This window comes from Gossypium hirsutum, chromosome A11 (assembly GCF_007990345.1).
Source record: "Gossypium hirsutum isolate 1008001.06 chromosome A11, Gossypium_hirsutum_v2.1, whole genome shotgun sequence".
NCBI classification, from domain to species: Eukaryota; Viridiplantae; Streptophyta; class Magnoliopsida; order Malvales; family Malvaceae; genus Gossypium; species Gossypium hirsutum.
This window is the reverse complement of record NC_053434.1, coordinates 59261913-59284676: the sequence shown is the minus strand read 5'-3', so window position 1 is coordinate 59284676 and position 22764 is coordinate 59261913. Positions and strand designations below refer to the sequence as shown.

Genomic DNA, 22764 nt, shown 5'->3' with positions numbered 1-22764 from the left:
ACGTCCCATAGGACTATCCCGTGTTTAATGTCTCGTCGGACTAAGTATGATGTCATATCATCTATCAACTAAGGTTTTACACATTATAATCTCGTGTTTACTGTCCCAACGTACTGCATTGGTGGCCATAGTCTAAATATGGTATTACACATTATGTTTTCTTGTGTTTACTGTCCTGATGGACTTTCAAAGGATGTAATAGTGCCTTTTAGCTATGGTCTTACTCACTTTCGTTATGATGTCATAACGCCTTTCAACTATGGGCTTACTCATTTTAGGTATATAGCCTCCAATTAGTCTCATGGCTTTGCTATGATCTTTCTTACATAACCTATTACATTCCTTCCATTCTTTCGATTCACCTTTCCTATACCTTGATACTCGAACACCGCAGTGTTCCCTTTGCAAGGCCTGAATCTCCACCCATCATGGGTGCACACAGCAACACCATATGGTGGTATCTAACAATATCATCCTTATTTCCTGTTCCTAACTTCGCCTACACATCATTTATCCCCTTATCATTCATACTGAACTAGAATGGAGGATACTCAAAGCTTCTTCGCTTGACAGTTCGGTGTTTGAGTACAGAAACTCACCTAATGCTTCTTCGCCTTCTCTACTTAACTTTTTCGGTAGCCAAAGCTTCTATTCTCCTGGAAGCTAAGCAAGATAAGCAATTTATGGGTTAAACTTATGAATTACAGTTTAAAACTTAGTTTCCAAAAATATGAAAAACTCTTAAAAATAGTCTCAGGAAACTTTTAACTTTGTTTCTAAATCTTACGTACCATGAAGGACTTAGAACCTTACCAGTTCCCTGAATTCTCCTTTCCTACTGAACTTCCATGACCATAGCTCCATCCAGAGCTTTTTCATAACCATCTTCTCCAAGAGTTAGTAAGGGAGAAGTTAAAGAAAAATAAAACATGCCGGAGGAGAAGTCTCTCGAGAAGTCATTCCTCGGTTATTTATAGCCTTTCATGCATAGTCTCGAACAGTATATTAACCATTCATCCTTAATCATTTTAACTTCCATTAAGAGACCGATTGGTTCTAATCCAACTAAATTGGAATTTGATTTCAACCATACTCCATTCCATTTCTAACTTTTCCCATTTTTCCAATAGAGACCATAAACTCTCAGTCTTTTTCAATCTAATCCTTAATATTCCAAATTTCTAGGTTTCACGGGAAATTGGGTGTGACACCCTCCCTACTAACACCGGGTGGATTTCAAACATACTAATAACAAAGTGAGAAATAGGTGCAAAAAAATGAAGATTTACTTTAGGATTGGGTATTGCTTATAAAAGGAAGATAAACGCTAGCAGTGAAATCGAAAGTAGAATAATAAAAATGAAAGAAATAAGGGTTTCAAATAGAAACGTAATTGGCAAGGAATTAGGGAAATTATGATTTCAAATGTAAGGGTTTTCCTTCTCTATGTATTAATATAAATAGTCAAACGTCTGTGAGAAGTTTATGTTTCAGATTTGTAATAAATCGTTCAGGTCTTCCAATCAGCATATAACACCTGTTAGCCATGAGAAGAGTTTTTCTTAAACCCCTTGGTATTCAGAAAAGTGGTAATATCTATCAAAGCCAGTTTTCAAACAAGTATCTGCCAATTGGTATTTTCCCAAAAAGTGTCCACCAAGTAGTATTCTAATTGGGCAATCTTCGAGTTAAGAGTGTAAGCCATGGTTTTTTGCTGGGATGACTGTGATTATGTCTTGAGTATAGATGGATCTGCCAATTAAACGAAATAGGTTATGGTGAATCTATGAAAAAGCAAAAAAAAACATTAAAGAACTAGGGAAAAACTAGAGGTGTTTGCATTGGTGATGGAAGAAGGCTATTGAAGAACATATTATTACACTGAGTTTGCTTTTGGTTTTCTCATGAGAAGAAATTTAAGGGACAATTTTTTTAGGGTGGGAGATTTTTTAGACCTTATTTCTATTAAGGTTGACAGTTAAATAAGATTTAAGGGTAATTGAAAAAAAAAGTATATCTAGTGGACTTCACTGAAAAATCTAGAAATTTTAATGATTGAATGATAAATAGTTGGGTTTGGGTTTCAATTCTGGTGTAATTAAGTTGGAATTGACTAGTTCCTTAGTGGAAAACATAATGATTATTAATGGATGGTTATTTAGGGTTTTGGTGACCGTGTAAGAAAGATTATGTAACACCCCTAACCCGTATCCATCGTCGAAACAAAGTTTCAGAATATTACCAGAACTTTCAAAACATTTTATAACTAATTTCCATAGATTACTAGTCATTAACTTGGATCATCCAAAACGTCCCTTAAATGGACCTTCGAGGTCCAATACGTGCATTAGAATTGAGTCAGGACTTAATTTGGGACCCTAAGAATTTTTTGAGAAATTACAAAAATTTTCCAAGGTGCAGGGCTCACACGCCCGTGTGGTCCAAGGGACACGCTTGTGTGACCCTGGGACATGCTCATGCTAGAGGTCTTGTTTGACCCTGTGTAACTCTCTGACTTGTGCACACGGCCATGCCACACGCCTGTGTGTTAGGCCGTGTGGTTAATTAATTTAATTCGAAATTAGGTACAAGTTTCACACGGCCAAGACACATGCCCGTGTTCTAAGCCGTGTAGCACACACGGCTGGGACACACGCCTGTGTCTTTTCCCATGATCTCACTTCAGAGCATTCTGTTTCTCAAAATCAAGGTGCAGGGGACACATGGCCTACCCACATGCCTATGTTACCAGCCCATGTGTCACACACGGTCTAGACACATGCTAGTGTGTTTGCTTGTATGGACAAAATGAAGCCATTTATAGCTTCATTTCTCACCCATAATTTCACCCAAGACCTGCATTTGAAACACACATCCAATACCAACCAATCCAAGCATTCAAATTAAACAATTTCATCATTCATCGTGGCATACCATTACATGCATATGTGTTTATAAACTTACCTTGGATTAACTTAGGCATTAACATCATTTGATCACATATACTTAACATATCACATATGAGTATATCATAATCGCCTACTTAATCATACCAAAATAAGCCATTACTAGCCATTCCAATGGCTAGGTTACAAAACATCATTTTTCATGCCACTAATGGCCAAGTTGTCCTATACATGCCACTATACCAAAATAATTTTGCCATATATATACCCAAAATAAGTAGTTGATAGTGTGACGATGCTCCAATGATCTCTAACCTTCGCGAGCTTCTGAGCACTATAAAATAGGGGAAAAACAAACGGAGTAAGCATTACATGCTTAGTAAGTTTGTATAACGGAAACTAAACTTACCAATACCGTTTATTAAATCTAAGCATACACTATCATGTTTTCCATCCATTTGGAAAAAATTCCTAAACACATACATTCAATCAAATATGTTTGTCACAAGGTTTACATATACATCAAGTAAAGATAGATGAGCTAATCATGCAATACTCTTTCAAGACATTATCATTTCATCTAATAATTCTCATGCCATGTCAAGAGTTTTATGTACGATTCAATAATCTGTCAATTCTTATTCATGGAAACCAATTAAGGCACTTAATCAAGGAACACACTCTCTAGCCACATATCATATAACAGGATTACCAGTCCAAGCTAAATCCTCTATATAACGTAAGTTCAAAAGAGCTCAATTAGGATTACCAGTCCAGCCTAAACCCTAATCGTAACATATAATTGAGAGGTATCATATCCGGATTACCCGTCTGGGCTAAATCCTTTCTATAACAAGGTCAATAGGATTACTCGTCTGAGCTAAATCTCGCCTGTAACAAATGCATGACCTTATTCATTTCGAGAAAGCACATATATTCATCGAAATTCAATATTCAATCGGGACTTAACCCTTTTTCACCATATCAAGTATGTATTAAATTTCTCATTATATCATTCAAGTAATGTACATCAATATAAGTCACATTTTATACAACACAACATTCAATTAAACATATTTACATGCCCGATTAAGTTACATGAACTTACCTCGACATTTATTCGCGTATAAAATCTACTAATTTGAAATCTTTTCTTTTCCTCGGTCTAACCTCAAATTTGAGTTATCCGGATCTACATAAATAGCTTTAATCATTAATTCCTCATATTCCATACTCATTTGGACTCAATTTATGTCCTAGAAAAATTTACAATTTTGCCCCTAACTTTTCCATAAATTTCAATTTCGTCCCTAGGCTCGAAAAATGAAACTTGTGCAATTTACTCCCTATTCCAAGCCTAACCAAAATCCCATTACAAAATTTACAGCACATGTGTTCATAAAAATTTAGAATTTTTCTTCAATTTCACAAGTTTACATTTTAGTCCCTAAGTCATGTTTTCATCAAAAATCACTTTGTAAAAGTTGTTTATCTATCAACAACCTTTCATTTTCTACCATAAATTTCTAATTTTTAGCATATATATCCATTAACCATTTTCCATACTTTGATAACTTTTCAAATTAATCCCACAAATAGATATATTAGACTATTCTGGTTTCAAAAATATCAAAATTACTAAAAACAGGGCAATGAAACTTACCCAATTAAGCCTTGAAAGTTTCTTCTCTTTCCTAGGGTTTCCATAGAATTTTGGGGTTGATGATGACAAAACAAGATGATATTTTCATTTTATCATCTTTTAATTAATTATTTCAATTTCCAATTTAGTCCCTACTCTTTTCTAATTTTTCCATGGACGAGTCTCCAAAAATCTACGTACTTTTTTTGATGGTCTATTACTATATAAGGACCTTTAGATTTAAATTCCATAGCTATTTAATCCTTATAGCTATTAGAATTCAACTTTGGCATTTTATGTGATTTAGTCCTTCTTGTAATTAAACACTTAATCGATAAAATTTTCGTATCAAATTTTTCACACGACATGTGTATCATAATACGAACCATTTAATAAAATAAAAATAAATTTTATTTTTGGGTCGGATTTGTGGTCCCAAAACCACTGTTCCGATTTCGCTAAAAAATGGGCTGTTACAGGTTATAAATTTGTATGAGAAGCCTTTTTCTGTAGATAAAATTCTTTTCATTTCTTTCTATATTTTCTTCTCTTTTGCATCATCTTCTCTAGTTACTCTAAAAAAAAGTTGAGGAAACCTTTGCATGGAGTACTAATTATGAGGTTTAAGACTAGAAAATAGGGAATCCAGTGAGCCGGTAAGCTTCTTAATCTTTCTGTATTCGTAAATTTAAGAAAAAGAAAAGTTAAGGATTTCTAAAATCTTTAAAAACTTTTGCATTTTACTAGATTTTGGGTTTTAAAGCTCAAATACCTTTGATTTAATTGGTGTATTGGTTGTCGTGCTTAGCTTCCAAGATGAATGAAGCTTTGGCATTTGGAAAAGCTAAGCTGGCAAGGGCGAATGATAGCAGGTGAGTTCCTATACTCCACTATTTGGGTTTTGTTCTAGTTGTTGTGTTGCTTGCCTGACCTGTACTAAGTTTGGTTTGTGTCTATGGTTGTGTGTGAGTGTTTTTGTCTAGGATTGTTTGGAGAATATACACATGCATAAGTCTGTGCAAATATGAGAGTTGCAAGAAAGTTTCTGTTAAATGAGTATAGTTGTGTATTGATTGAAATGTGATGTACTATATGATATGTTAGGAATAAATTGCATTGATTGTAGTAATGCATGTAATATGCATGTTTATAAAATGTGGAGTTTGGAGGGAAGTGTTGGTGGAATAGTTGAAGATAAAAAATTGGCATAATGGAGGAATGGATAAATTGAAAAGGGATTCAAGTAGGTTGGGTTTGATAAATAATCTTCTAGCTCTACGAAACGACATCACGAAAATAATTTATTGGGTCTATGGAGTGGCATCACGAAAGTGATCTACTGGCTTTATGGAGCGACACCATGAAAATGGTTTCTTGACTCTTTGGAGCCAGAAGTCCATGGCTAGAAATGACATGATTCAGTGGAGGACAGGTTTTCTCAAATGGAAAAAATGAAGTCTGTCGGGATAGTAAACAAGGAAGCCTATTAGGATATGTACATGAAAGCTACTACATGGCTCGCATGAAGGAAAGTTTATCATGATGGTTATGGCGCATATGGGAACATTGGCAAGTTTGTGAATAAAAGGCGTTGCCAAGTTGCAAAGGTAAGAGGAATACGTGGAAACGTATTGTAGGTAGACGTACGGGAAAAAGGGGGTGTTCCTTCAAAATGTTTTGGAAATGTTATCCGCCATTAAGAGTCTACTAGAGGTAACAAACAAGCCAACAGTGGTCATGAAAAGGCGAGACGACCCTTCAAAAGTTATTTCTAAGTGTTTCTTGGAGAGAAGGTCGTCATAAAAAAAAGGAAGTCCGCCATGGACTATCTTACGTGGAATGTCTGCCATAGACTATCTTATGTGGAATGTCCACCAAAGACTATCTTAAAAATGGGAACTCTGCCTTATATGATCTAATAAGGGGATAACCCATTGGGGACTGCATGCTACTGGGAAGTCCATTGAAGAAGGAAAGTGAAGTGGTACTATCTTAAGAGTAAAATTTCTTAAGAAAAAGGTAGTGCTTGAATATCCGTCAAATGTTATTTAAAGGCCACATTAAAGGATAGAAGTAAACGGGTTTCCTTCTAAAAATGGTTCACACAAAATTTAAGTTATAAGGAAACGAATGATTGGATAATACAATAAGTAGGATCTAGATTTGAGGTGGAATGAAGGAATCGGGGTAAGAATCCGCCATTTCGACAAAGTGACTACAAGTCTGCCAAAGTTAGTCGAAGATTTGTGCACCATGTGACTATCTTTTGATGTGTCAAACCAATAAGATAGAATAGAAGTTTGAGTTAAGGCTTGACAAGACAAGTCTCAAAAGGGAGATGTCAAAAGAGAATGATTATGTGCAAATCAACACTATTATATCTACTAGGGATATGTTCTAGAAGAACGTATGGGCATTGTCTACACCTATCGAATTGTGAGACATACTATGTTATTTAGGGAGTTTAATTATGTGTACTAATTCTTTATTTTTCAAAAAATTTAAAAGTCTTTTATGAATGCTGGTGTATAGATTCTCACTAAGTCCATTTAAACTTTCGAGTGTTTTACCTTGAATGCAGGGTCAAGGATTGACTCGAGGATTGTGTGGAGGGACCAAGCCAGACATCGCCACGTCTACGTGAATGGCATCGTAACTGTATCATGCATATAGAGGGGAACCCTTAGAGGCTATGCCTCGGGGTTTGAATAAGTGTAACTTTTCCAAAATTTTAAGCTCCAGGTCACTGTGTATATATATATAGGCTCAGTAAGCAAAATGATTGTAAGAACCATAGAAATTGTAGAATAAAAAATTTGTTTGAAGTTTAAATTTCAAATATGTTGATATCTAAGAGACTAGTATAAAGGTATATGGTAAATATGGATTAAATCTAGCATTTTTTAAGTTTGTAAATGAACCAAGCTAGAAATGTTGTTAAGTAATGCGGTGTAGTTGTGACATTTGGTACCTGAATTCAGTGATCAGATCAGGTGTAGGGTGTTACAGAAGCTACATTATACCAATTCAGATAGCAAAAAATATACAAATTTGAAAATTGCACTAATTTGGACAGTAGCAGAATTCACTAATTTGAACAATAGTAAAATTTCATTTATTTGGATAGATTAACAAGGATAATGAACAACATTTACAAGGAAATTAAATCGGATAGCATTATATACATTTAAATACTTAAAATAAATGCTAAAATTTATATATGGGGGGTCGTTTAGGACAACATAAATATGGTATTTTATTTACTAGGTTTAATCAGGCAATTTCATCTTCAAATTGTCTAGACCAGATCGTAACTTACAATGGAAAAAGTCATGAAATTCAGCTTACAATTCCATCTTCAATTTATCTAAATTAATTGGACCAGATTTAACATGGCAATATCATAGAACTTCACATGTAGTTTCACCTTCAGTTGGTCCAAGTTAAGGCAGTAGTTACCATGGCAAAATCAGACCTTAACAACCTCTAATCACAAGCAGCCATTAAACTACAAACATAACTCAACTATACTTTCACAGTAGACCCTTTATGTTAGCTTAACAGTTACCAAAACACAAAAATAAATTTATAAAGAAACTCAATAGATATATATAAACATCAAAATATAAAATACATCCCAATGACCAACTCAGATAGATTAATAGTAGCAACAATTATTTGATATTAATATTAATTTAGTTTATAGCCAAAGGCTTTATTGGTGACTTAAATCGGTTTGCAATCGCTTGGCATTGATGATAAAAATTTACCCATACCAGGACTGTTTGGATACACACCTACAACAGAAAATTTAGAAGGTTTAACATGTAAGAACAATTTCGATTTGTCCAAAATCCGGTAGCATAAACACAACACACACTTATGGTAATTAACTTACAAAAAAATCACATTTAATTTTTCCAATTTTGGGACAACATAATACACCATTAAAATAGAGCATTTGATCATCAATATCATATTTAACTTGTCCTATTTTGGATAACAAAAATGAGTCAATAATGTAGGCACTTAATCGGCAATAAACATAATTAATATGTCCTGTTTTAGACAACACAAACACATTAATTGTAATACCCCTAACCCGTCTCTCTTGCTGGATTAGGGTTACTGAGTATTATGACACATATCAAAACAATTAACATCATTAAGTCATTCATTTATTAATTTAAATAAAAACATTCAAATATATATTTAATTCATAGCATCAATATATTTTGGACCTTAAATTAAGCTTAAGAGGCTTTAAAATTAGTTTGGGAACAATCAGAGACTAATTTGAAACAAAATAGAAAATTTTAGAAAAATATGAAAATTTTAGAAACAAGGATCACATGACCGTGTGGCCAAATAGTAAACAATTCGAAGTAAGGGTCACACAATCGTGTCGCTACTCGTGTGCTCACCCGTGTACAAATCAAAATAGTGTCACACGATCATGTTGCAAGCCGTGTCCCAAATCGTGTTAGTATTCAAAATGAGGTTACACGGCCGTGTCACCAGGCCGTGTAACTCTCTGTGACTGTGTGTGTTAAACTTGCACCAAAAAAATAGAGACATATGGCTATGTGAGGAGACCGTGTGCGGCACATGGCCGTGTGACAACCCGTGTCCCAAACCATGTGCACTTTAAATAACTTTTAAATCAATGCAAAACTTCATTCAAACTTAGGTACCAAGCCAAACCCAAAAGCAACCATTTTCATACCTTCAAAACACATTGAAATATGCTCAAAACATATCAAAACATTCAACCTAAGTGCCTAACCAATGTGCTCTCATTGACACAACAATTCAATTATCAAACTAATTTGCATTCAAAGTCCACAAGTCTTTAAATTAACATATACCAAACTTGCCATTTCATAGAATCCATTCGTATCTATTTCTACCATAACCTATTCATTCACAAATAGCATATACCAAAATAACCAAAACTTATATAAATGGACCTTTACAACCCAAAACCTAAAAGCATATAAAAATGAGCCAAAAACCAAGTTTACACAACATCATCATCCAAGTACAAAATGCATCACAAGGGATAAGTATTCAAACACATACAAGATACCTCTTACATGCCATATAACCTAAAGATAAACTTGTCAAAATCTACTAATAGATCTCTAGATAGTGTGATATTTAGGTTGACTCGATTGTCCGATTCCATAAAACAATATCTATAAAGAAACAGGAAAATGACACGAGTAAGCTTTTATAAGCTTAGTAAGTACAATGGTTAAAATGATAAAGCTTATCGAATAAACATGTCATTCACAAAATACAATTAATAAATAATAATCCTGTCAACCACAACCATTCAATGGCTGAGTCTTTATGTTTATACAAATATTGTATAATTTATTCAATTATACTAGGTCATTCCATATCAGCTTATGTTAATCAAGCAGAAAATCATGTAACCTTTGAAAATCTGTTCGATGAACGATATAAACGAATTCAGATACACAATTAACCATCAAGAACAAACCAGGACGCTCAAACGAGCCAAGCCAATCGAGAACACAGTTGGGCACCAAGTTTCTAGCCCGAAGGCCTTACATTTGCCCCGGATAACACACCAGAATCATTATAAATATAACATGATAGTTCGTAACAAATGCTGGACCTCGGTATATTTAGTGGATAGCATCAAATCAATAATCACTATCTCTTCACAAGTCAAACCCATACCGCACGCTATATAACCTATTGGCATGCCAATTGTATCCTATCATATATTAATTCTGGCTCGATATAGATAATTGTATAACATTTCCAATTCAATTTATTTTCTTGCCTTGTATAAATTTGTAACAATTAAAATATATAGAGATATAATTTTGACATATCACAACTCAGAATTCAATATAATATTGCAAATTATACCAAATTAAATTGTATGAACTTACCAGGGCTAAACTGCAGTGATAGCAAAAGTTCAGAGACTAATCAACAACTTTTCTTTTTCCTTGGTTATATTCTTGTTCTTGATCTATGAATAGTTTATTCCAACTTATTAGCCTCAATTTCATATAATATTCAATTTAATGCATATGATTTCCTATTAAAAATTTTCACATTTGCCCCAAACTTTTACATTTTATTCAATTTGATCCTTAGGACCAAAACATAATTATTTTCACAATTAAATCCTTTACCCATTGATCTTAATTCATAATAATCCTAAATAAATCCTCACATGTTAAAATTTTACAAGAAAAACATTTCATATTTTTATTATTTTCAATTAAGTCCTAAGCTTAAAAATCATACAAAATCACTTAATAAAATATTTCTATTTAACGCCTAAGCATAGTAATCTACTTTTAAACATGAAAAACATATCATATTCATCAACGACATCTTCCAAAACATTTAACAATTTAACAAATTAACCTATGGGTTGTTAGATTAAGCTAAAACGATCTCAAAAACATAAAATTCATGCATTAGTATAAGCAAGACCGAAGCTTGAAAACCAAAAATCTATGGAGTTGAGAAGCTTAAAGTGATGAAGATGACCCTATTTTCATTATATTACTTTTATTATTTTCATTATTTTAACTTATTATTCAATAGCTTAATTTATTAAGCTTTAAGTTGTCCACTACAATTAGAAATGGCTTAATTTCCATTTAAGACCATCTACTTAAACCTTTATACTCAATTTGCATAAAAATAGTAATAGTAGTTGACTTTTGTAATTTTTATGATTTAGTCCTTTTTACTTAATTAAGTATTTAAATGTCAAAATTTCTAAACCAAAATTTAATACTACACTAATGAACTCATAAATATTAAATAAATAATATTTATAGACTCACTTGTCAAAATTATGGTCCCGAAACCACTGGAAAGTAGACTGTTACAACTCCCCCTTAGGAAATTTCATCCTCAAAATTCTTACTTGAGAATAAATTCGGGTATTGCAATTTCATCGATTCCTTGGTTTCCCAGGTATCTTCCTCAATACAGTATCGATGCTACAAAACTTTTACCGGCGATACTTGTTTATTTTAAAGTTCTTTTACCTTGCGAGCTAAAATTCTTATTGGCTCTTCAGAAAATGACAAACCTGGTTATAATTCAATTTCATTGGGAGTGATCACATGTGAAGAATCTGACCTGGCCTTAGCATTGAAGCATGGAAAACGTTGTGAATCTTTTTAAGTTTAGGAGGTAACGCCAATTTGTAAAATACAGAGCCGATTCTTTCAATAATTTCATACAACCCGAAAAATCTCGGACTCAGTTTCCCTTTTCTGTCGAATTGTAACACATTTTTCCACAGTAAAACTATTAAAAACTACGAATAATTCGAAATTTGTCTTTAGTTTCATGAATCTAATCGATTCCAACTATCTTAGATTCACTCAACTCTGACCAGTATCGCAGTATTTTTCATTTTCGTCCATATGAAGCTTCAAATGGTGCCATTTTAATACTGGTTAATAGTTGTTATTATAAGAAAATTCAGTCAACGACAAATATTTTTCCCAGCTACCTTCAAACTCAAGAATACAATACCATAAAATGCCTTCTAGCACCTGTATTACATGTTCTGGCTATTTATTAGTTTGTGGATGTAATGTTGTAATGAAGTTGAGTTTTGTGCCTGACTGCCTCTGGATGTAATAACGTTGAATGTGTGAATATTACAGTAAATGATATATAAATAAGGTGGTATCCGCAAGTATACGGGTCCATTTGTAATATAGTTACAACGGAGTACGTGAGTACTACGAGGATCGTACCCAAGGGAGGCGAGTGCTAGATTAATTTTAACCTAAACATTGAAAGATTTAATTAGGAATTTAGTTTCGAAGGTAAAATAAAAGGAGTTTTTAGGGTTTTTATAATAATAAAAACAAAATAACACAAGGAACAAAAATTCAAGAGATTGAAGAAAAGAAATAATCGAATATGATTATGGGTGATTAGCTCGCTTCAGTAATCCTCATCAACTGTCACTTCAGGTTCCTTGTCAATCAACTAGTCGCTATCCTAGCAGGATATTCCAATCTTCTACTCAAATAACGAGTTGGCAAGGACTAATTATCTTTCAACCTCATAGTCTAAACTGGCTTAGGGTGAAGATGTTCACGGATGAGACATACCAATTTTGGGTTAATTCCCACCTTGATGACTTTCCAGGGTTGTTAGGCCTAGAGTTTACGAAATAGTTAATAGAACATGCATCAACTCGCTTATCCTCCATAGATGATTTAGTTCCTCACGATCTCCATAGACAATATAAAATCAATATAAAGAGAAAACATGCTAAATAAATCGACAATATATAGTTTACGAAAGAGCTTGATTGTATTAAGATTGATCGAGAATCTACTAGGTTTGATTGTTTCCGCAATTCAAATCTCCTAAAATATCCATAGAACAAATGAAAATAAATCTAACATAAGAAAAGAGAAAACTGAACTGAAATTAAAAAAACTAATTCTAGGCTAAGTGAATGGTGTCTATAACATGTGACAAACGAGCATATTTATATATTTTAGGTGGTTATCTTCCTTAACCCTAGGTCAACTGACATTCCCAAGCTTTAAGTTTGATTGTACAGACTAAAAAGCTCTTATCTCGTGTTTAATTTCCATCCAGAGTCGATGTCGCGACACACCAGGTCCTGCGTCGCGACATACAAGGTAGTTTTGTGATTTCTCCATTTTGCTCCCTATGTTGCGACATCAAGCATTCAGTTTTGTGACATAGTGATCAATATCGATTTATTACACGTTCTAATGGTCTCCTGCACACTTACAAAGGTCATTAGCTTAACCGTAGGCCTCATTCGGCCTCTAAGGTCAATAAAAGACTTAATTTGCACATTTTATTAACTTAACAAAAACTTACAAAAGCATAATTATACCAAATGAAAATGCTTTCTTTCAAGCTCCTAAAGTGCAGAAATCAGTTTAATATGCTACACTGAATTACGATAGATTAGTGCCCAAAGCCTCGTCAAGTTTAGCTCAAATTCTAGAAGTCAATCTCAATCAGAAATAATAGATATCGGCACTCTGTGCAATCTAACGGTCTTGGACATATACAACTTGACTAACTATTTGAGCAAATAAAATAAGCCGATTTCGTCAATCTGTCAATAATAACCCTGATCAAATCTTTCTTTCTCAAAGTCATAGGCAATCCTGATAAAGAATCAATCGTAACTAGCTTCCATTTTCACTCGGGAACCATAATAAGCTGTAGTAACCCAGACGAAACCTGATGCTCAGCTTTTACCTGTTGGCAAACTAGAAATTTAGGCACAAATTCTGAAATTTCACATTTTATACCTAGCCACCAATACATCTGTTTCGAATCACTAAACATTTTATTACTACCTGGGTGAATAGATTGCGTACTATTGTGAGCCTTAGATCAAATGTCTTGTTTCAATTGCAGATTATTCAGAATGCACAATATATTACATAAATACAATATTACATCAGTACCAGCCTTAAATTCTACAGATTGATCACTCTGAATCTATTCTTGTTTAGCTAATAATGTCGGATCATCATTTTGTAATACCTGAATTCGCTGAAGAAACAACGGTAGCTTTCAATTAAGCTAAAATAGAACCGTCATGTTTCCAAATCAATTGTGTGTTCAACGCTCTAAATGAAAACAATGATTTTTCACTTGGATGATAATCAGTAACTAGATTATAATCTTTAATTAATTCAAGCCACCATCGCTGCCTCAGATTCAATTCTTTTTTAGTCAATAAATATTTCAGGCTTCTGTGATCAGTAAATATGTGGCATTTTTCCCTATACAAATAATGTAGCCAAATCTTCAGAGCGAACACAATCGTAACCAGTTCTAGATCGTGAGTCAGATAATTTATTTTCTGTGGCTTTAAAAGTTGAGAAGCATATGCTATAACTTTTTCGACTTGCATCAACACACAACCTAATCCACCGTGCGATGCATCACTATAAATAACATACTCTTTCTCGAATTCAGGCTGACTCAGTATAGGAGCTTCCGTAAACATATTTTTCAGCTGATCAAAACTCTGTTGGGATTTATATGACCAAATAAACTCAACATTTTTTTGTAACAACTTGGTCATCAATAAAGCAATTATCGAGAAATTCTTAATGAATCGACGATAATAACCAGCTAAGCCCAGGAAACTATGTACCTCATAAACATTCTTTGGAGCTTTCTAGTTAACAATGGTGAAAACTTTGCTCAGATCAACATGAATCCCATCTTGCAAAAATTATATGATCAAGAAATCCAACTTCTCTGAGCCAGAACTCACATTTACTGAATTTTTCATACAATTATTTCTCACACAAAATTTGCAATACAATTCTTAAATACTAAACATGATTGAATTCTATTTTTGAATAAATCAGTATGCCATCAATAAACACAAATACAAATCTATTCAAATGAGGTTGAAAAACCCAATTCATTAGATCCATAAAAATAGCAGGGGCATTAGTTAATCTAAATAGCATCATTAAAAATTAGTAATGGCCATAACAAGTGTGGAAGATAGTTTTTTACACGTCACAATTTTTAACTCGCAACTGATAATAACCTGATCTAAGATCTATTTTTGGAAACATGGTTGCACCTTTCAACTGGTCAAATAAATCGTCAATATGAGGCAAAGGATATTTATTATGAATTGTAACTTTACTCAATAGCTTGTAATCAATACAGAATCTCAATGACCTGTCTTTCTTTTTCACAAATAACACAGGTGCACCCAAATGAGATACACTCGGCTTAATAAAACATTTGTCTGAAAATTCTTACAATTGTGTTTTAAGTTCTTTCAACTTAGTTGGTGCCATTCGATACAATGCGATCAATATCGAAGCAGTCCCAAGCATAAGATCAATCAGAAATTCAACTTCACGGTCCAGCGACAATCTTGGTAACTCTTCAAGAAAAACTTTTGTAAACTCATACACAATCAATACTTGATCAAGTTTTAATTCTGGATCTCAAGTATCAAGTATATGTGAAAAATGCCTCAGAACCTTTACGAATCAAATTCTATGCCGAAATAGCTGAAATAACTTTGGTAGCACTGTTTGATTTGTCTGATTAACTGTAATCATTTTTCCCTTTGACATCTTATAGCAATGCATTTCAGTCTACAGTTTACCACAACGTCATGAAGTGTCAACCAATCCATTCTCAGAATGATGTCAAATTCGTGAAAGGGTAACAACATTAAATCGACAGGAAAGTCACAACCCTAAATTCTCAGTGGACACTTATGAAATATTAAGTTAACTATCACACTTTGACTCAGTGGATTAGTAACTTGAACATCAAATTTAGTTAAATCAATATCAAATTCTTATCTGAAATAATTGATACAGGCACTCCGTGGAATCTGACGGTCTCAGACACATACAACTCAGCTAATTTTTCAAGCGAATAATTCAATCTGACTAGGATGAAATGACCCGATTTCGTCAAGCTGTCAACGGTAACCCAGTCCGAATCTTTCTTTCTTGGTGATACTTGCAATCTAGATACAAAATCCATCGTGACTCATTCCTATTTCATTTAAAGAATCATGAGAGTCTGTAATAATCTTAACGGTACCTGATGCTCAGCTTTCACCTGTTAACAAATCAAACATTTAGCTACGACCTTAGAAATTTTGTGTTTCACACCCAACCACCAATACATCTTTTCCAGATCACAAAAAATCTTTTTACTACCTCGATGAATAGAGTATGTACTACTGTGAGCTTTAGAAAAAATGTCTCGCTTCAACTCCAAGTTGTTTGGAGCACATAATCTATTGCGAAAGTATATTAAATCATCAACATTCACTCTAAATCCTATAGATTGATCACACTGAATCTATTCTCGTTTAGCTACTAATTTCAAGTCACCATTTCGCAATTCTCGAATTCGCTGAAGAAACATCGATTTAATTTTTAGTTCAACTAAAAATGAACCATCACGATTCCAAGTCAACTGAGGATTTAACGCTCTAAAGGAAAATAGTGATTTCCGGATAAGTGCGTCTGCAACCACATTAGCTTTTCAGAGGTGATAACTGGAAACATGAAAATATACACACTTTTTCATGCCCTTTTTAACTTAAATTCATGCAATTTCGGTAAAATTCTTGTCCAAAAATATATAATTCTTATAAAATAATTAAATTGTATACTTATTATAAAATAATTAAATTGTACTTAAATTATTAACATGTTGAATTTTACTTAATTTTATAATAAATTTTGATTAATTTTGATCATTTTCGACAGATTGGCACAAAGGGTAAAAAACGGCTCGGCAGACACTACTAGAAGCACAAAACCGAGAAGCAAATTTGAAGCATCAGGACGAATTTATTTTTCAGCCTAAGATGGTCCATATTATGTGTATTAATTCATAATATAATTAATTTTAATTTTAATTTTAATTTTAATTTTAATCCAAATTTAATTTGGGTTAAATAAATTATTGTTAATTAATTATAAAAAGGGGCCCAGTTGAATTGAACCAAGAAAATTGATCCAACCGAGCACTGGGCAACCCAAAACTGTCCCACATGCTGACCCAATCAGCTTGTTTAGCTGATTATTTGGCTTGCAAAATGGCCCTTGAAGACTCCTTCAATTTGCATTCAAACCCATCCACTATTCATGCCTTTTAAGATTTGCCCTTACCTAAAAATAACATGTTTGAAATCTTCAAACATGCCACATGTGTGGCCGGGATTCTTTGGCTGCTAATTTTGGATATTTTTAGCAGCCTTCTCAACATATAAATAGCTCCCTTGTCTACTCACTTCAAACACATCTCAAACCAATTCATTTCTTCACTTCTCTCCCACTTTTCTCTCTTTAATCCTTCCATTGTTCTTCATTTTCCTCCCCTATTCCCTTTCCCATTTCACCTCTTAAAAAAAATTCCTTCAACCACCATCTGGAGCAGCATTCAAGTGTTCATGAAAGCCTCAGTTCAATAATAATAAGTGGAGAAGGAGGAGCAGCGCAAACTAGTCAAGCCTCAGAGAAACACCGGAGTTGATTCTTGTTCCTTATCCTTTTAATTCTATTGTTGCTATTATGAACATGTCTATGAATATTTGTGATGTTGATATGTTTAATTTAATTTGTAACAAGCCATTTTTCAGTGAAATCGGAATAGTGGTTTCGGGACCACAAATTTGAGCCAAAAATAAGGTTTATTTTTATTTCATTATATGGTCCATAATATGGTAGATATGTCGTGTGAAAATTTTTATACAAAAATTTATCGATTAAGTGCTTAATTATGAGAAGGACTAAATCACATAAAATGTGAAAGTTAAATTCTAGTAGCTATAAGGATCAAATAGCTATGGAATTCAAAACTTAAGGTCCCTATATGATAATTTGACCATTAAGAAAGTATATAGGTTTTTCTTGATGACTCATCCATGGAATTATGGAAAAAAAAGGCAAGGACTAAATTAGAAATACCAAAATACTTAATTAATTAAAAGATGAAAAGAATTAAATCTTCTTATTTTCATCATCTTCAGCCTAAAATACATGGAAAACCTAGGAGAGAGAAAAGAAACTTTCAAGACCTAATTGGGTAAGTTCTCTTGTCTCTTTTTTAGTAATTTTGGTATTTTTGAAACCGGAATAACTTAATCTCTTTATTTGTTGGATTACTTTAAAAATTTATGAAGGTATGAAAATGGGTCATGGATGTATTATGCTAGAAATTAGAAATTTATGGTAGAGAATAAAATATTATTGATAGATAAACAACTTTTACAAATTGATTTTTGATGAAAACATGATCTAGGGACTAAAATGAAAAGTTATAAAAATTGATGAAAAATTCTAAAATTTTATGAATACATGTGCTGGAAAATTTTTAATAAAGCTTTGGTTAGGCTTGGAATAGGGAGTAATTTGCACAAGTTTCTTTTTCTGAGCCTAGGGATGAAAATGGAATTTTTAGAAAAGTTAGGGGCAAAATGGTAATTTTTCCTAGGACATAATTTGAGTTTGTTTAGGTATGAAATGTATGAAATTGATGATAAAATTCATTTATATAGATCCAAAAAACATAAACTCGAGGCTAGATAGAGGAAAAGAAAAAATTTCGGATTAGTAGACGTTCACGCGAACAAGTGTCGAGGTAAGTTCGTGTAACTTAATCGGCTATGCAATTATGTTAATTGAATGTTACATTGTATGTAATGTAATTTATATAATGTGCCTTATATGTATGTTATGATGGAAAATTTATATGTGCTTAAAATGAAGATAAAGGGTTAATCCCAAATGAATGTTGAATTCCGGTGATTATATGCACTTTCCCAAAACGGATAAGGTCCTACATTTTTTGCAGACGGGATTTACCTTGGACTCTTGTTATAAAAAGGATTTAGCTCAGACGGGTAATATCGATATAATACCTCTCGAGCATGCGTTATGATTAGGGTTTAGCCTGGACTGATAATCCTAATTGAGCTCTCATGAGCATACGTTATATAAAGGATTTAGCCTGGAATGGTAATCCTGTTAAACGATATATGGCTCGAGAGAGTGTTTCTTGGTTAAGTGCCCTTGAATAAGAAATTGACAAATTGTTGAATCGTACACTTCGAGTGTACTACTTGAGCATTCATTGGAATTAAATGATTCAAAGGCCATATAACTCTTGACTTGGCATGAAAACCTTAAGATGAAATAGTAATGACTAGATAGAATATTGCTTGATGAGCTCCTCTATGTTACTCAATTTATACGAAGATCTTAGTGACTAACATGTTTGATTGAATATATGTGCTTAGGAAAATTTAGCCAAATGGATGGAAAATGATATTATATGTTTAGATTTAATCATCAAGATTGGTAAGTTTAATTTCTGCTATATGAACTTACTAAGCATGCAATGCTTACTCCTTTTATTTTTCCCTTGTCTTATAGTGTTCTGAAGCTCTTGAGGGTTGGGAGATCATTGGAGCTTCGTCACACTATCAACTAGCTATCCTGGGTATATATAGTAGAATCATTTTGGTATAATGACATGTACAGGACAACTTGGCCAATGGCGGTTTGAAACGTTATTCTGTAACCTAGCCATTGGAATGGCTAGTGGTGGTTCATTTTGGGTATGATTTAGTAAGCTATTGTGATATATATATACATATGTGTTATGCTAAGTTCATGTGATCAAATGTTGTTAATGCCTAAGTTAAGCTAAGGTGAGTTTGTAACCATGTATGCATGAAATAGTATGCCTTGATGAATGATGAAATTTCCAAATTTGAATGCTTGAAATGGTTGGAATTGATTGAGTGTTTCATGTACAGGTTTTTGGGTGATTTTGGGTGAGAAATGAAGCTAGGAAATGGCTTTATTTTGTCCATACAAGCAGACACACGGGCGTGTGTCTAGACCACTTCACATGCTAGTGTGTGACACACGGCCTGGTGACACGGGCATGTAGTTAGGTTGTGTGTCCTCTATACCTTAATTTTGAGAAACAGAATGCTCAGAATTGGGCACATGGGCGTGTGTCTCAGCCATGTGTGCCACACGGCCTAGAACACAGGCATGTGTTTTGGCCGTGTGAAACCTGTACCTAATTCGAATTAAATTAATTAACTACACGGCCTAGCACATGGGCGTGTGACTTGTTCATGTGATCTCAATTTGTTCATGAGTTACAAGTCAGAGAGTTACACGGGGTCACGACACGGGCATGTGTGATCACACAGCCTGCCCACATGGGTGTGTCCCATATTCACACGGGCGTGTGACCCCTGTATGATGGAAAATTTTCTAAGTTTTGTAAAAATTTCTATAAGTTCTCGATTTAGTCTCGAACTACTTCTAAAGCATGATTTGAGCCTCGTAGGCTCGTATTAGGGACTTTATGATTGGTTACAAATGGTTTTAATTTGGACGCAAATTTATGGTTCTGAATTGTATGATTGCTTATGATGTGAGTCCGGTAATGCTTGTACCTTGTTCCGGTATCGAATACGGGTAATAGGTTTTACATAATTAATATGACTTAAATTTCATTCGTGTTAGGTTGATTTTGTTTCATCTACTTGAGTTATTAAAATTTTGTTTGTGTTGTTATAGGCCTCAATAAGATTTTGGTTAAGTAAAACAATGACTAAGTTATTCTTTCATTACAATTGTAAGGTAACTAATGAATTAATTATTTAAATGGATTGAAATTGTAATTAATTGACACGATACTTAATCAGTGCATGTTTAATCATCTAATGTAGCTGAGGGTTAAATTAGCAACGGTATCTAACGAAACATTAGTCTTGCATAACTTGTAAGATTATTGTGATTAAACTGTTTCAAGGTATAAATACATTGTTACCTCACGTAATCTTTTATGTGCTTATGAGATTGAATTAATTGTTTGAATTAGCATAGAGATATGTACAAGAGATTATTTTAATTTCATAGCTATGTAAGTGCATTAACACATTTGCTTATTAAAATTTTTTCAATCAGTTGAATTGACATAGAGATATATTCAAGAGATAAATGGATTTTGGTAGGTAAGTATGTTCATAAGTTAGCAAATTACTAAGTTGCCGTGAATTTATTTGTAACAACATAAACATGAGTTTAGTAATTCTAAAGTATGAGTTTATTAATTAAAATCATCTTTTGAAGTCATACATTAGAACTTTTATTTTATTTTTATTTATTTTACTTAGTTAGAATCCTAGTTTTTAATCACCTCCTCAAAATAAAATATTTTTCTTCACCAAAGTGTTTTTAAATTGCATTCATATATGATTCTTTTCACAATCCCTGTGGGTATGATAACTCGACATTTACTTGTCACTTTATTACTTGTTGCGATTGTGTACACTTGTATATTTTCGTCGTTCCATGTTTTTGGCACCGTTGTCGGGGATTGTTTTAAATAGTCATTATTTGTGAATTTGTTAATTTTGCATTTTGATTTATTTTTCTTTTCAATTTTAACTTAATTAATTTTTCCGTGTTTAGTTTAGGTGTTTATTAGTATTGACCAAATCATCAATTTACTCCCTGTAGACCCTGAGATTGAAAGAAATTTTTGATAGCGAAGAAGACAAGCAAGTCATTGAAGGACCGAAGAGATGAACTTTAAAAATCTGAATCAAGGAAATGGTGCAAACCTTGCTCAAAATCCTATCCTTATTGCTGATAATAGGGATAGAGCTTTAAGATAATATGTGGTGCCAGTATTTCATGATCTTAATCCAGGTATTAGGAGACCCGAAGATGCACTACGATTGGAGCAGTTCCCATATTCACTAAGGGATAGAGCTCGAGCCTGGTTGAACTCATTACCACCAAATTCAATTTCCATATGGCAAGAGTTAGCAGAAAGATTCCTCATGAAGTATTTACTGCCTAGCAAGAATGCTAAGTTAAGGAACGAGATCACTGCTTTCCAAGAAATGGATGATGAGTCCTTGTATGAGGCATGGGAAAGGTATAAAGAATTATTACGGAAGTTCCTTCATCATAGAATCCCACATTGCATCCAACTTAAGACATTTTATAATGGTCTCAATGCTAATACGAGGATGGTAGTGGACGTTTCTATTAATGGTGGAGGCTTATGAAATCATTGAAAGGATTTCCAGCAACAATTATCAATGGCCAACCAATCGAGCAACGTCACGAGTAGCTAGAATACATGATGTAGACACTCTCACTTCATCGCATCTTAAGTATCCTTGATTTCCTCAATGCTTAAAAATTTTACCACTAATGGGTTTAATAGATTTGCTGCACAGCCACCAAATCAATTTGAAAATGTAGCCTGTGGCTATTGTTGGAAAGGACAAGTGTTCGAAGAATGTCCATCGAACCCAGAATCCTTGTATTACATGGGTAACTAGAACCAAAACCGAGGAAGGAAAGGACTACAATCCAATTCCTATAACCCATCGTGGTAAAACCACCCTAATTTCTCTTGGAGTATCCAAGGGGTTGGACCCAACTACCTATTTTTACCCAACAAGTTTAGAAACAACCTCAAGTTGAGCCATCCCATGGCATAGAAAACTTGTTGAAGGTATACATAGCCAGGAATAATGCCTTAATCCAAAGCCAAGTAGCTACATTGAAAAACCTGGAAAACCAAATGGGCCAGCTTGCAACTGAACTCAAAAGCCAACCACAAGGTGTTTTACCTAGT

The 22764-nt window shown here is 33.6% G+C and overlaps 1 non-coding gene across 1 annotated transcript; it reads right to left on the bottom strand.

The window, feature by feature from the left end:
* Positions 1-21985: 21985 nt before the first annotated feature.
* Positions 21986-22092, bottom strand: LOC121210599 (small nucleolar RNA R71). The gene has a single exon (XR_005905714.1). It is a non-coding gene; the product is annotated as a small nucleolar RNA R71 (small nucleolar RNA).
* Positions 22093-22764: the final 672 nt, after the last annotated feature.